A 17,079-nucleotide genomic window follows, 5' to 3' on the forward strand; every position below is an offset into this window, starting at 1 on the left:
GCCTATAACGCAAATAGCAGTTTGTACTCATGTGCCTCTTGCATATTATTGTTCATTTCAATAAAAACCCCTTGCTATGTACTTTATACCAGTGCTCTTCAACCGGGTATACTGTATACCCAAGTGTATACCACATTAAAACTAGTGTATACGACTGAAGAAAGGTATACGAAGGGAATACAGCTGAGGTCAGTGTTACTAAACATCGCTATTTTTATGAAATGCAGGAAGACATAGCATGCTGGTGACCTATGTGAGACTGACCTGCTTGCTGTAAATATTATTGCGTCAGGTTGGGATTGTTGCGTCAATAATGTGAATTATGAAGCAAATAAGCACATCCCTGGAGTCTGTTAAGGTTGAACAATGTACTTTCTGACATTTTACTTTTAAAGGCCCTGGAGTAAAGGATTGTGAATACAAAAAATTGAGAACAAGTCAACACCACACCACATGTCCACATCGCTGAAAGATTGCAGCAACAAGCCAGCCATTAAATCAACTTCTTAGGTTTACACACTTTTGTATGCCAAATTTCCTGGTCGTAGCACAGGGTGTGCACAACCTTTCCGCTGTGACTGCCGCATCGTAAATCCTTATTAATAGTGCCTGATGGCCAATTATTTTCTAGCTTGTTACGTAGAACAGTCTAGGGATCAGACTTTACTGTTTATAACGTCACCATCTAAATTGTGACGCTAATGATGCCTGTTTTCGCATTGTTTACCCATAATATGCTTACAAAAAGTCTCAAACATGCGGCTTCTGGGCTTCTGGGCCAAATATTTTAGTTTACATGTTCACGGCCACAGGTTGTCTACTACTGGCCTTTTGTATGACAATAATTCACGCGACCAGGCAAGTAGCCTACCTATTGGTAGACTGTTACTTTCTATGCACAATTATAAATTGCTATGTGTAGGGTATACAAAGTTGCTTAAAAATTGTAAAAGGTATACAACGGGAAAAAAGGTTGAAGAGCACAGCTTTATACCTTTTATGCTATATTTTTGTCAAACACTGATTATTTCGTTGGCGCATATTGTGATAACCCTTTTAGTGTCACATCTCCGTAACTGATACACGTAGGCGTTTTAGGGTGCAGTTGTTCGTTACTTAACATCCACTGTTACGTAATTCGATAAAGATTTCTTTCTGTAAAGATTACTGTTACGTATGAAACGATCTATTATTCTATAAAGATTTCTTCCACAGTTCGTCATCGATGTGTCGTTATAATATTATTACCAGGTTTAGTTGATGGAAAAAGCTAATTATATTTCAGATTTATTATGTTTTTATATTTACCGAAATTACGCTACAGTTGATTCGGTGCCAAATGCTGCTTCTTTCGTTCGTGCTTGCACAAAGCGATTTGCGTTTCTGTTCACATTAATTTACACCACAACAAATTTTAATGACAACCTATTTGCTGGGTCTCATTTTATTGTGACGACAGATTTAAATTCTGTCACAACAAAGGAATATTTGCGTGACAATCATCACCTTTAGTATTTCAAAATGTTTCGCACCCAAATGTAACATTTTTTTCAGATTAGATGAGGTTCAAATAAGCCCATTGCAACGTTTGTCATCATATAAAATCTTGTATATCAATTAGATCGAAATTCAACAATCTCTACCGGCTTTGTTAGCTTTTCCACTCCATCGCAGAGTTTCTCGACACCTTCACTTCCAATCTTGCATTGCCTCAGTATAAGTTGTTCCATGTTGTGAAGGCAAGGAGCCAATGAAGCTGCTCCCGTGTTGCCGATCTTGCTGTCGGAGAGGTCGAGTCTCTTCAGCTGATTTTAATACAAAAAATGTTATCACGTTTATCGTAGTGACAAATGCTAGTAATCAAAAATAGATAACATAACACAACAAAACTTCGGATTACGCCTTGTTATAAATGTTACTACTCTTTCACACATAATTTCTGAACCACTATAATTTTGGCATTTCATCAATAAAAGATAATACATGAAAAGTAAGCTGTAGAATGTTCACACAATCTTTGTCAAAAGAATTATCAAACCAACCCAGGCTTTGCTAGCTTTATGTAAAAAATTCATTTAGTTCAATTACGATGTTTAAATTCCATGTCAACGTGCTGACCTTATTTCTACGATAAAATTTTATGTCGTGTGTTATGAAAACAGAGTGTTATGAGTTGCATCGAAATTTTATGTAAATGCATGCGTTTTGAACGCTGCGTTTCAAGGACAGGGTCAAAAAAGATTATAAAAGATTATCTCATGCGTTTGAAGAAACTTGTCTCACTTTCAAAGTTAAAATGTAACTTGTAAAGTTCTGAGCGCTAGCGTTCTGTTCAGGGGCGGCTCGTGCTAGGGTGCTGCGGAGCTGCAGCACCCCCTAGATATTTTCACCTAATATTCCTGCCACAACAATACAGATAACTTTCATGATACTTATTTTTTATTCCTAAGTATAATTTTTATAAGTATAATTTCCGCCTTGATCGGCATTTTTTTCATTTAAAAAAATAAAATTATGGCATTAATATGTTATCTATGGTGAAACTGCAGCTCCAGTTTCATGACGAATCGTGACGTTTTGCACTTGTGCGCATGCGCACTTGGACAAGCTACATGCCGGGCGAAATAGGCGACTGGGTGCTGCGGCTCGCGCAGCTCCACCAATCACGCAGCGTGTGAACCGGCCGCTGTAGTTGTGTTGTCTGTTCCGGGTTTATTGTGCTCCAAAGCCAAACCCGTGTACTATATTCTAAGTTCGATGCCATGTTTTGATTTATTTGTTTGAATTTGAAGGTTAGTCGTGAATTTTTAAGATGACTGTAAGTGGGCTTCAGTTTTTGCAGTTATCATTGAATTAGAAAGTGTATATACTACCTTGAAAAAGAAAAAGGCCATCTAACACTTTGAAAAGTCACGATTAACCTTTATAATAAAAACCTGAAAAAAACTTAGGAAAAATGGGATAAAACATCTTCTATTCCAAAAATGTCATGCAGGAATAAGCAACCACAAGAACTACTCACACTGTGAAGTTAAATGCTTCACTGAAATTCAGGCAATATTAAATGCAGAACAAACATTGCACAAGCAACAGGAATTTTGAAATACCTTAGTGATGACAATTTCAAGTTTTGGTTTCTTATCACACCATGTGGACAGTATTTGCAGCCAAGTGCAATCTTGTGTATTGATATAATAGACATGTTATGTTTCTTTAAACAGTAGCTGCTAAATTGCTTTACAGGAAATGTTTCTTAAGAATGAACATTCTCCAGGGGAGATAGTAGTGACCACCAAACATATCCTGTTGTTAGAAAAGTTACTGAAACTTTTAAAGAAAAAGCCAGTTAGCCAGCAATTTCCATGAGTCTCTCAAAGGCAAAACGGTTCTTGAAAAGGATGCAAACTTTCCTAAGGAACACCATTATTTCCAAAAAGACTTGCACTTGCAGTGATAGCACTAAATAGAAAAAAAAAACAGTTTCTTGGTTGTCATTTGGAAATCAAGGAAGAAGTTATCAATTATTTTGCTTAAACTATAGCTTTATGATTCATTTTGGTTGTAAAATAGAAGCACAAGGTTTAATAATATGTTTTAAATTTAAGTGAGAGTGTTGTAATTTTCAAAGCTTGCAGAGTTTTGTACTTAAAAAAAGGAATTATAAGCTATTTGCCACCAAATAAAGAAGCAAGTTTAGCAGTTAAGAAACTTACAAACAATTAATAGTTGTACACAAAAGTTAAGTAAAGATGTTGAATAAAATAAACAAGTTCTGACACAAATGTAATGTGGTCGTTAAATTTATCAGTTAGGATACAAATTAAAAGCTTTATGGCTAGTTTTTGTGTGTCAATTATAATCTGTGATGTCTTATAGAATATGTTGAAAATGCTGACTGTGGCTATAAGTTACCTGATACATGACCACATTAATGACTGAATAGCAAGTGTGTTACTTAGTAGTCATTGTTACAACCAGTTTTACTTTAATGTTGACCAACTGAAATACGATCTTTTTCGACTCATTTAATAATATTTTTTCCATGTACTGTTTTTCCATGTTGTGTTTCACCGTGTTTACAACCGCTTCGTTTCGAGTCTGTGTCACGTGTGTTTTTGTGCCACTTTTTTCCTGCATGTTATTAAGTTTGGTCCGTCGCTGTGCAAGTAAACAAAATTCCCCAATGATACCGTCTGCGGTTTACACTCGTGTACATTATTGCGTAACAAACATTACGTCACAATGGAGTTGCCGATTATGATTTGTATTACCGGTACTTGTTTTTGTACACAAAACAATGGCTAGAAAACTAGAAATGTTGCTTTTCTCTATATTGGCAACTAATATTTGTTCAATAAAGGCTAAAATTTGAAGCAGCACCCCCACAAATTTTAGGCACGAGCCGCCACTGGTCACTCAAATGTTTCAACTTGCAATATACTAAAGCGTCGCGAGTGGTTTTCAAGTGTACCTTGAAGAATATTTATTTCAGAATCTTCTTGCATATGTTCGAAATGCCCTGCACACATCAAGAACTTTACTTTATATTTCTTACCAAAAGCAATTTCATAAATATTTGGAAACACAACGCAGACCAAGACCTAGACAACATTGCAGTTAGGAATCAAATCGAAAAATACACAAGTTATTTCACTAATGAAGCGTGTTACTCGTATCTACAAACAAATTGTTGACAACAAAATACAAAATGGCGTTTACACTCGGTTTCGTTCAAACACATAATTTAGGTTTCTGTTTAAGCTAACTATTGTTGGCTGATAATGTGGTTATGCCATGAGTCGTAGCAGCCACGGGTCGTAGCAACCAGAGTTTGCATGATTACATAGTAAAACGTGATGTGAGAAAGTGTAAGACAAAATATCTACTAAACCAAACTAAATAACGTAGCTAACGATGAAATCCAGTAATTGTTTTTACGTTCAGCAGATTCTGGCAAGATTTAAACATGAATCATGATTATGTGAATAATGATGCTGGTGCTTACAAAAATACTGAATTACATCGAGGCGAAATCCGACAAGCAGCAACTCACAACGGGAAACAAGGTGCATTGTTTTCCAACGCAATCTATATTTTACACGAGGGCTCAGAGCCCAGGTGTGTCACAGCTGAATTTTGGGACAAAATCTGAATCAATTGATTTGTACTTGTTTTCTAACTAGCACAAACTATGCATCAAAATATACATTTATAAACAACCGTCGTTAAGTATTTTTTGCATAAACATTAGTGTGTTAACAAATTCACTATAAAAATGTAATGAATGATAAATTAATGAAAAATTTGTTGATGAAAGTATTTTACACAAACCTTATTTTTCAGATGAACATGTTCCAATGAAATCTACAGTTGAAACTGTTCATGATTATGGTAAGTAAGTTTTCAAAACGTGTCAAATCGCGTGTTTTCTGGTGGAGCGTTAAAAAAAAGTTTGAAAAAATTACATCAACACATTGCTTATGCAAAACTGTTCATTTTACTCTATTGTTGACATAGTTATAGTAATATATGTTACGCATTTACTTCTTGTCTAGTTTTTTTGGCAACACTGTTTTTTACTGGTGTTTTCGGAGAAACTTTAAACGCTACCTTTTATTCCCGGAAATTTAGTTTCAATGGTAAACGAAAGGACAAGGTTGGCATCTCTTTATCGCTGCAAACTCATATCTAAACAAGTGAACGCTAAAATTAGTTCGCAGGTACTGGCTAAACGCAGAGGGTTTTGTCTACAAAAGGCAAGTTACAGGCGCTCTCTGTCGTTTATTGCACTGCACAGATAAATTAAAAAAGCAAATTTGACCCATAACCATTTTGCAACGCTACTAAAAAATAATACTGTAAATTTTTGTCAGGATGTCACCTGGCGTGCCCTGAGTAATCATGGCACCTGCTATCCGTGTAACGCGTGCCAAGGATTGTCGACACCTGTACACCTGTATTAAACGCATTTGCTTGGACTGGCAGCAGTATGTGGTTGATGGACAAACAAGGTGTAGTTTATTAAAAAGGTAAGTTTGTAGTATAAATACCAGTCGCTTCTGTTTATCCTTATTTACTTTTAAAACACTGGTTTAATCAACTTACTTATGCGCAAGTATTGAGAAAGCAGATGCACTTACTTAACTGGTCAAACCTAAAGCAGTAGTTAAATAAACCACGTATGTCTTCTGTTCCTCTCTGTTTTAATTTTTGGTGATTTGGTTATAGTGGTGATCTATCAGGTTTAGAATACTTTTAGCATATTTTCTTGGTCATAGATATTTCTACCTGCGTACCGCAATACACTGACGCGTCGCGAGTAATTTTCAAGTGTGCCTTGAAGAAATATTTGTTTCACAATCTTCTTGCATATGTTCGAAATGCCCTGCACACATCAAGAACTTTACTTTATATTTCTTATTTTGTTTTTATGATAAGTGTAAAACACAACACCGCCCAAAACCCACATTGCAGACAGGAACTAAATGGCGAAAATGCAAAATACACAAATAATGTATTTATAATTGCATGACGTATTCATAAACGTGAATGTTTGCAACAAAATACAAAATAGCGTTTATAGTCGGTTTCGTTCAAACACACAATGTAAGTTTCTTTTCAAATGACTAATGTTGGCAGATATTGTTGACTGATATGTAGCGTGCCATGAGTCAATGCAACCAATCACGGGTTTGTACGATTACATAGTAAAACGCCAATGCAAGACCAAATATACGCTGAACTAAACAAATTAAACCACGTACTTAACGATGCAATCCTGTGAATGTTTTTACGTTCAGCAGATTTTAGTAAGATTTAAACATGAATCATGATTATGAGAATAATGATGCTGGTGCATACAAAAATGTTGGATTAAATCGAGGCAACATTCGACAAGCTGCAATGGTCTATTATTTCACTACACAATTTACAAAATGGGATTGTTTGCGCACAATTGTATCTGTGATGTATAAACTGAATTTTGAATCATTATCTTACGAAGCAATCCTGCAAAACCAAATAACATGTATTCTGTATGTCGTTGTGCCAATCAACTTTCGCAAGGAGTAAATTTACGTTTAGTGCCTAATTCAAGCATTTGTTTTGCTGACATAAGCATTTGGCGTAAACAAATGTGTACATATTGGACCGCGATTCTCCCCGTTAGCTATGACCAAAATTTTCTAAGACATGTTGCGTTTGCATCACTGACAGACTTTTGGTCATGTTTCCCCTTGCTTACTGGACCTTTGACAAAACTGATTGAGTAGCCCTGCCATATAGTGTGTGCAGAATTTTACTGATTTTTATTATTATGCTTAAACAGGCTCACTATTTTGCACTATAACAACGTAACAAAGGATAAATTAATAAAACCTTTATTTATTAATGTATTTTACTCTGTTGAAACTGTTCATGATTATGGTAAGCCAGTTTTTAAAGCGTTTTCCTAAAAAAACAGTTTAGGTAGAAGGTTTAATTTTCACTACAGTTTTAAGCTTGCTAACCTTTTCCCTTTTTCCTGATGAACTAAGTTTTATGATCATTGTTTATACTACGCAGAACCTGTTGCAATTTCACCGAGTATTCAACCTCAAGAGAAGTCTTCAAAAACTGTAATCATCGTCTTAGTTTCTGTGATCGTACTCCTTGTTGTTTTGTTGTTAGTTGTTGCACTAGTCTTTTTTCTTTACGCGAGTTAATTGCTGATTCTTGATTCTGTTCTTTATCTACATTGCATTTATGCTGCTCGATTTGTATGATTTAGATAATTTATCATGTTTTTCCTAATCGTTTATGGTTACATTGATTCGCTTAAATCTTAATTTACTTAACAGTAATAGAACAATAATGTTGTGTTGTAATAGCTTGTTACATTATTGATTAATTCAGTTGTAAATACATCAACAGTGTTCGTGTTAACAGACAAATGCTGTGGTATTTCTGCCGCGCTCCTGTTACATGGTAGATTGTAATACACGGAAGAGGCGTGGTTTTTAGTGGACTTAATAAGTTTTACATAGAAATGATCAGTTTTGATCGACATTTTGGTGTTTGTTTGTTGGAGTTATCTGTTTGGTACTAGCCGAAAACGACCAAAAAACCCTTGGTACACAAAATCCTTTATTAACTAATCCAGTTGTTCAGTAAAGTGTAACAAAAAATTTAACTCGATGGCCTCAAATCCGTTTACCGTTGTCCTTACTCATATCCATTGCAACATATACTGTTCATGGGACCAGCTACCAATCCTTTGAAACAATGGGTTTGATTCAATGAACAATACCATACCATGTTATCAATGTGCCGAATAAAAAAGTATTTATCGTATGCAGGCCTGGATTTGTAACGTATCAGATACGGTTTGTGTTAATAATTTTTTGAGTTAAAACGTTCCAGTTGCAGATTGAATTAAACTTTAATGATACATTTTCGTATAATTTCGATTTTACCTAAGCAATTGAAAACTATATCAAACTGATATCAAAGCTTTCGATATTCGTTTGAGTTTAGAGCAGGGTAATCATTAAAAATTATCAATATTCGTCTAAAGACCTCATTTTCAACATTGCATCGGTTAAACTATCTTTAAACTCGAACCCTGCGTTGCTGTCGAACGCCATATTTAATTGCGCTACATATGTGTGACGTAATAATAGAATGGAAAGGCTGGATTGGCGCCGATCGTTGACAAATTACTTGTTGCTGCCATCCTCAGTAATCTGTGTATGGAAAGCGAATTCATTGTTTATATTAAAGGCAAGCAATTAAAACCCTCAATCCATTTTAAATTTTACTTGGCCACTAGAGTGACCACTACACACTTTCAATTACATTGTATGGAATTATGTTGCCACAAGACACACAGACAGATAGACGGTAACCTGTGAAGTTTCTCATGATGATTAATATTGTTGCAGGTTGTGGTAATAACAAACATTTCTGATATGTTCATAAACAATGAAGTACTTACGAATCTGTAGGTAACAAGCAAGCACAACAACAACGAACGATAAAACCAAGTGTTTGAAAGAAACAATGTTTACAGTACTTTTTTTGATAAGGATCTTTTGATGAACAAACCATCAGCGAAAGTCATTACATTCAACAAAATATTTACTAAAGTTCAGCCTATGCTAAAATGTTTGAATAAATCACCGCACGGTAGTTTATCTTTGGTAAACTATAAACTTTTGCTTAAAATTTCGTAAAATGTGTGCTTGTTTCATTTTCCAGATTATCATACTTGCACAAGATCAAATTTCAAAAGCCCAGCTTATTTTGAATACTAAATAAATATTTTTTTGAAGATGTAGATTTTAAAACTAGACAATATTGTAGGGAAAAATCATTATGTTACGTCATGCTCCCAAACGAACATTACTGGAGGCCAGCAGAGAGTAGCGTTTTCTGCAATATCAAATTGTAAACGAATTCATGGAAAACTGTGGTGCAAATATGCATGAAATTTTTTAATCAGTATTGAATCACAGTACGCCAGGCCCATTGAAGGCGTCATACCGAATTAGCCGGTCACCAAGTATTATCAATAAAACCAACAAATAGTACGATAATACTTTTTATGCTGTCGTTTTTCTTTCAGAGGTAAAAAAGTCAATCATTAATAATAATAAATTCGTACAAGACTCAAATACTAGCCTGCATTGAGATTAAACGTTTTCAGTGCGATTAATAAAAGGTTGAGCACAGTCAGTTTCACGAAGTCAGGCATAATCTCAATTTCCATTCAACTTTTTTTGGGTTTTATCCGGATGTAATTTCGAGGTTGGTTTGGCTTGCTACAACATCTACAGAAACTATAAATTCAATTTCTTATTTCTGTTATTACCAATATTGTACCAATATGGAAAACCTGATGTGCTGCATGATAGTAATTGTTTGATGTCAAATATGTGATAGAGTTAAGTTATTTCAATTGCCAAGTTCGTGTTGAGATTTTAATGAAAAATTGGTGGTGCAATGAAAAATTGGTGGTTTATACCAACACATGACAAGATTATTATCCAGACGCATTTGCAGAAATCTGTACATATCTCTACATACATTACGATTGGATTATAGGTTTGTAAATAATAAGTAAAACGAAAACAGTTTTTTGTTCAAACTAATATGCCTTAAGTGTCTTGGTGTTACTACCTGATTGGATTTATGCCCATATTGTCACGACCATTTATGTTTAATGCTTCACAGTACACACTATTTCATAGCAGCTATCAAAACAGGTCGTATGCTCCGGTGATTATTAAATACCTGTTGCCGAGCGCAATGATTTCCGCACATACGTCTCATGTTAAGCAATGCTGATAGATGCTACGTTAGCACGCGAATATTATACAATAATACACAACTTAGCGCTTCTCATAGATAGATTATTTTTCTGTTAAAAAAAAACACCAATCACCTTTCTAGGGACCATCTTATTGGTTTTATTAATCTATTATTAATATTATCTAAATTCTGTTGATAGTTATAGGTGTAGGACATTATATAAGTATGGAATACAATTAAACCAATTTTGCTTCCGTTGCCAAGTTTGTTTATCGTTTCATTAAACTTCTTACACATTTTTTGTCCTAAATTTTTGCCCAGCGCTAGTACATATTCATATATGTTTGATTTTAATCATATTTCAGACATTTCAAACATACGCCTAATTTGTAGGGATGGGCCAAAACTGCAAACGTTCTGTTTGGTTGAGCATCGACATCTCGTTTTTTTTTTTTCACGGGGTTCGAACCCAGGACTCTCTCGGAGACAAATCCCGATCAGTTTTTTTTTATGTCTGTATATAGGTCAGGCGCGCCACTCGGCCAAGTTCCTGTCCCCGAGCATCTCATGTTAATGCTCGGTTCTCGGCCGAACACGCTTGGTGCATTGTGACGTCACAGACGTTAACATTTCCACGCTAGTTTTATAGCTTTACATGTCGCTTATGTCAGCAGTGGTGCATTAAACTCTACAGAGACCAGAAGAATGTGTTTTAGCGCGTATAAAAAACGGTCACTTTTGTTCTTGATTAAGCTTTTGAAATCTAGTTTCGTATGCTAGCAGAGAAAAACATGCAAGTTTAACAGTCGGGTTAGTTTGTGCGACTGCTCGGCCGAGCACCGAGCATCAAAAACATCGATGCTCGGTACCGATTACGCGGGTTCTGGCTCGCCTCGCCCCATCCCTGCTAATTTGTATGGATCATGCCGTTTTTTAGTAACAAAGCACTTACCAACATTGAGTTGAGTTTATTTCTCCGGGCAAAATCGTAGCAGCACAATTGCGCTAAAAAATCCACCAAGTTAAAAAGCGCGACAATGTTGAGGATAGATGGTAGACACGCTGCAGCTACACAGTTTGCTTCTCGTCTGAAACACTTAATTAGATTTTTTTATTGGGTGGTAAAATGGGTGGAAAATTCGGTTTGATAAAGTTAGCAATGTTACCCCAAACATTTACACCGAATTAAGAGGTTGTCGAAAAAATAGTTCCCATCTGTGCCCTCTTTGCCTATCGTGGTTAATCATACCTGTAATGTGGCCACCTTCATTTATCAATTGTGAACAGGCCCAGTTAATATAGGTGCAATATTTTTAAGATGAGTAAATAAGGCAACGCCCTATTATGCAATGCAATAGAGCTATAATTAGCAACAGCAGGCGTCTTGATATGAAATCAAATCGAAACAAATCTGTTCACCTTCAATTAGCTCTATAGAACGGTTGTGACGTAATAGAGGAACAGTGACGCTTTTCGAACGCTTTGTCGATTTTCCATCTTTTCTTGCGGAAGCTGACATGTCTGCACATCTACGTAGGCGCGATTAGCTCAAATTCCTTCTAAATAACAACAAAGGATCTATTCTGAGCGTTTGTTGGCCTATGCATTAAACGTTATTAACAACGTTGGGTTTAGTATGACTTGTTACCAATTGCGATAGGACGTGGTAATTTTGCAGGCGAAATTATAACAGGAAAACTGTGCATTCAAAGCTTAATTGCCATTTTTTTATGTCTAATATTGTAATTTTATACGATAACTGAACAAAGCTCGTTGAAAAAAAAACGCTTTGGGCTTGTAAGTCGTGCATGTAACAAACGCTATGTTGGTTGACTGAACGAAGCACTTTGATATTACGCAGTAGAGTATGGTATAAGCGCTATTCTTGCTTGCCTTAAGCTTTTTAGTTAAACAGCGTAGAGCATACGCCCTTTTTACGTACTAAGCTGTTGTTGACTGCACAAAGCTCGTTATAGAACCCGTTTTAGGCGTGCTAAGTGATGAATGAAACAAGCGATATTGTTGACAGCACAAAGCTCGTTAGGAAACCCGTGCAAAGTCGTGATAAATAGCATACATTGGTGCACAGAGTTTATGATGACAAAATGTTTTATTAAGGTAAAGTTGTGCAGGTATACGTGTTAGCTTTACACAAATTACATCTGATTATAACATCATTGTCCTTCTAGTTAAGTTTCGTATTTGAAAAAGATAAAATGAAACGTGTGTTAAAAAGAGCAAAATGAGAAAGTTGATATTTCAGCTTTTCCTTGCTTGGTGTTTTCTGGAAACTAAAGGTAAGTGTATTTACTATTTGTTTGTGCACTACGTATAACTACATGTTTATTATTTTTAATCCAATTGCCAGTGATGGGGAGACTCGAGTCAGTGACTCGACTCGAGTCACCTTTTTAAAAGACTCGACTTGACTCGAGTCTCAGTTGTGAAAAGACTCGACTTGGACTCGTCTTAGTAGAGACTCGACTCGGACTCGGACTCGTTATTTCACCAACGAAAACGGAAATTTCTCATAATTAATAACTTGTTCAGTTGGCTTTAACCAAACAACAGTAGCAATTTACTGTGCGATGCGATGTTATTTCTGCTTAATTTTAAAGTAACGAAGTCGCTGCTACATTTTGCTAAACTTTCTTACGCTGGCATTAAGCGTTGTACTTATTGCTTGGGTTTTAAGGTAATCGAATGCAGTACATGCCAAGGCCAAGTTTTCGCTTTTAAGCGCTTATATTCCTGAACAAGCGCTCCAGCGCATGCGGCAAAATATGAATTTTCGGTTTTCAAAAACTCCTTTAAACAGGTTGACGTTCTTTTCCACACTGTTTAATAAGTGTGAATTAACAAGTTTTATTTAAGTTGACCCTACTCTAAGAAAGGGACGTTAATGGGATTTGTTCATTGTCATAAAGCGGTGTTGGTTTTAAGTTAAATAAGGCGCGATGAACTATTTAAATAGACAAGGGTTGCCATACGTCAGGATTTTCCCTGACATGTCAGGGAATTCAGTGTTTAAATCTGCGTCAGGGAGAAATGTCAAAATGTACTTCAAAGTCGGGAATTTAAGAAAATTAAGATTTATTTTTTGGAATTAATGTACCAACGGAGAAAGTTACTGGAAGTTAGCTACAACCGCGTCTAGGCTATACCATGAAACGTAAAGAGGTGAACTGGCGGCACGCAGTGTGTGCGCGCGTAGCAATACATGTTTTTTACTAGTAGTTTAACAATATGCGTTAAATACACAAATAAAAATTCGTGTCTCAACAAAACACAGCATTCGATGCTACGTGGGAAATTTTATTTGCTCAAACTGTGTACCTAATATGCAAGGAACTATCCAACAACTAAAAGTTTGTGCAACTGGATACGTTGAAGTCAAAGTGAAAGTGGAAATCGACCGTCTCCATTGCTAAACAAAAAAGCTTTATTGCAAAACAACTAACAAAAACGCAATTGTTCGCGCACAATTGTAGTGTTTTTGTCTTGTCTGTGATGTCAGATTTAAAACATTGTTATACGAAATTTTGCCTAACTATAGCTAAAACTTGCAATCAACTTTGGTTTTTCTGAAATACACATTTATACTTCCGTTAACACGTTTAAACTTAAAATTTGAGAAAAACTGTGTTCACGCAACCGAGATAAATTTTGTCAGGGATTGTGTATCATCAAAATATGGCAAGCCTAAACTAGACTAACTATCTAAACTTTTTTCCTTTTGTGACTTGCATTGAAACATTTTTGTGACTTGCATTGACTCGAACTGCTAATGACTTGACTCGACTTGAGACTCGAACCGCTAATGACTCGACTCGACCTGAGACTCGAACCCCTTTTGACTCGACTTGACTTGGGACTCGAACCCCCACTGACTTGACTTGAGACTCGACCGATAGGACTCGTTACCCAACCCTGCCAATTGCAGTTTTATACAAAAGATGATGAACTGCTGTATTGTTAACTGTTTTGCCGTTTCCAGTTTCCCGAGTGTTTTGATTGTCCGTGTAAATGTGAAGTCTGTTACAGACAGGCTAGTTTTACCGTTTAAGTAAAGTACAGTTTGATTATTAAATTGAGTGTTATAGGGCTACTTTGTTTAACATTTTTTGTCACAGGACATTTTACAGTTTTTTTTTGTTTGATTTTCAGGGTACAAGATAACTTACTGCACAAATCACACTTCAGTTCCAAGCATCTATGGACCCAGTGACTCTTGCACAGGAGGAGATTGTACTGATCTAACCAGTAAGTTTTGTATGGTTACATCATTTTACTTACAGCACTGTAACATTTTTTGTCTACAGGTAGTAACGATGGTCATTTTGCAATCGAAAACCACTTTCAACCGGCAACGAAAAGTAAGAACAAAATAGGATTGTTGTTCGCTCTGCGCCACAAAGACCCTTATTTAGGGTTTATAAGAAACAACATGTCCGATTTCTAAAAATTACATAAAGCGTTTTAAAAAATGAATTGCGTTTACGGTGTTCACTGGAAAGATCGCTTTCGGCGAAAAACTGCAAAACGTCAAAAGATTTATGCAAAAAAACATGAATAACCACTTTATAATAATGGCAATATTTTGGCGATAATTAAAATTCGATGAAAATATTCAAAGTCGTAATTTTTAAACACTTCATATTAAATCCAGTTTAAAAAACCTGAAATGATAAACGATAAACGATTTTGTGAAAAAGAGATAAACGATTGAACTCAGTTTAACGTTTCTTTATGTAATGTAAACTTACTTTTGATTTTTGTGTTATTTTAACTGTTGAATTTGCTTTTACTTTAGAATGTTGCTACTCTTTTTACCCCAAGGCATGTTACAGTTCAAACTACGTTGGCATATTTTATGGTAAGTAATATGTTGAATGTTATTCGTATGCTAACACACAAATGGGTTATCGAACTTGCTGAAAAAGCAAAAAAAGGTCCGCTTTGTTTAAACTACATAGCCATTGTAACCAGAGAAGATCTAAAAAGGGATTACAGATGTCAATCCCATGTGTTGTAACTATCCAATGAGCAATGCATTGTAAAATCACAGTACGTCATGCCCATTGAAGGGGTTATGCCGAATTAACCGATGACCAAGCATTCCCACTTTGCAAGGCATAGACTAGAAAAATCTAGCCTGCGGTGGGATTCAATCCTGGAGTCTTTCCTGAACTCGCGCTCTACTAACTAAGCTTTGCGATAAAATATAGAAAATGCAATAAAAACGAAAATAGCTGACACTGGAAATAAATCAATTGAAACATTAAGATTTCTTGTTATTGATTGCAATTAGGGTCAATTATAGATTTTTTGATTTTACACACTAAACATGATTTGTTACAGCGCAGTGGAACTTTGTTTAAATATAATTTGTTGATTTTAGAAAGTAATTACATGTGTCCCCTTGGAAACTCTGGAGAGTGGGAATCTGTGGATCAAGCAAAATATCCCAAATTCCACATTACAGAACACTGGACCGAATTTGAAAGTAAGTGTTAATTCCTTGTGTTATCATAAATTTGGTAAAGATTTTTTACTGTTACGAATTAGGCATTTCCATAATTTGCTTTCATATTATCAACAACTGTTGTATTCTAAATTGCTCTGATAAACAACTGTTGTAATCTAAACTGCTCTAAAAAAAATTTTTTTTCTGCAGATGGAACTTTAACAATGACATTCAATGTGAGCAAATGTGAACAAGATGAAGAAGAAACCATTGATGGTAAAAAAATAACTTTTTGTGCTCTCCCCTCTTCTAATCAGAAGTAATAAATTGCACTTAAAATTTTTCAGATTGTCCCAAGATGAAAGAATATAGTCAAACTTTCAAATGTTTTAAGAAACACGAGTGCCACGAAGGTTGGTAAATCCGAATCGTAAAGCTTACAAAATATACAAAGTTTCAGGACTTAACCCAGTCAACCTTGTCATTCTGGTAACCCTAGTATTTTTTGAAAGGGTTCTTTGAACAACAAATAAATTTAACTAATACACCTTAAGGTTTTGTTTTGCGATGCTTTATTTTGGAGATACCAATAACGCCCTTTGTAAAAATGTGTTGACTACTCGGTTTCTGTTTGCAATTACTATATATGAAGTTAGAATGAACATATGCCTGCAATGTGAATGATTGGTGTCCAGCGGATTCGGTATAACGCTTTCTAGAGACCTCTACCGTGATCGCTGGTCTCCATGGGCGCTTTACGGACGATCCCAGTAATGAATTTATTTTTATATTAACTAATGCTGGTCAGTCCGGCGATCCCCTACTACGAAGCTGACATGTGCAGCATACGAGACAGGCAAAAGTGCTTGCGATTCGACTTTTGACGGGCTCACCACCTAGCCCAGTGGTTCTTAACCGGTGTTCGATCGAACCCCAGAAGTTCGGCGACGCCGATTTAGGGGTTCGACGAAGGTCTTTTTAAAGTACAATACAAATACTCGTTTTCGTCAAACTTTAGAGTCAATATTCGCTTAATATGGCAATTTGTATTTCAAAACACTTGAAGGTTACACTTAGGCAGGGGTACACAATCTGCGGCCGGGCGGTTCTATGGCGCCGCAGAGTCGATTTTGTGCGACAGTGAACATGTTTATTAAAATATGTATGTACTGGCGGCCGTGACGTAAATAAAACTCTTTTGTTAGATATTTTCATTTTTAAACTGCTCTAAAGTCTAAACAGTTTTTGTGGTCTTAAAAAGAGTATTACCAGCCTAATAACCATACGCGTCAGACTTTTTGTACACCATTGTGTGCAAACAA

The 17,079-nt window shown here is 35.8% G+C and overlaps 1 long non-coding RNA gene across 1 annotated transcript; it reads left to right on the forward strand.

Moving 5' to 3' along the window:
* The first annotated feature begins 15,707 nt into the window (after positions 1-15,707).
* Positions 15,708-16,167, forward strand: LOC145217406 (uncharacterized). The gene is made up of 3 exons (XR_013857389.1): positions 15,708-15,796; positions 15,968-16,033; positions 16,105-16,167. It is a non-coding gene; the product is annotated as an uncharacterized LOC145217406 (long non-coding RNA).
* Positions 16,168-17,079: the final 912 nt, after the last annotated feature.

This window comes from Phallusia mammillata, chromosome 3 (assembly GCF_965637545.1).
Source record: "Phallusia mammillata chromosome 3, kaPhaMamm4.hap1.1, whole genome shotgun sequence".
Lineage (NCBI taxonomy): Eukaryota > Metazoa > Chordata > Ascidiacea > Phlebobranchia > Ascidiidae > Phallusia > Phallusia mammillata.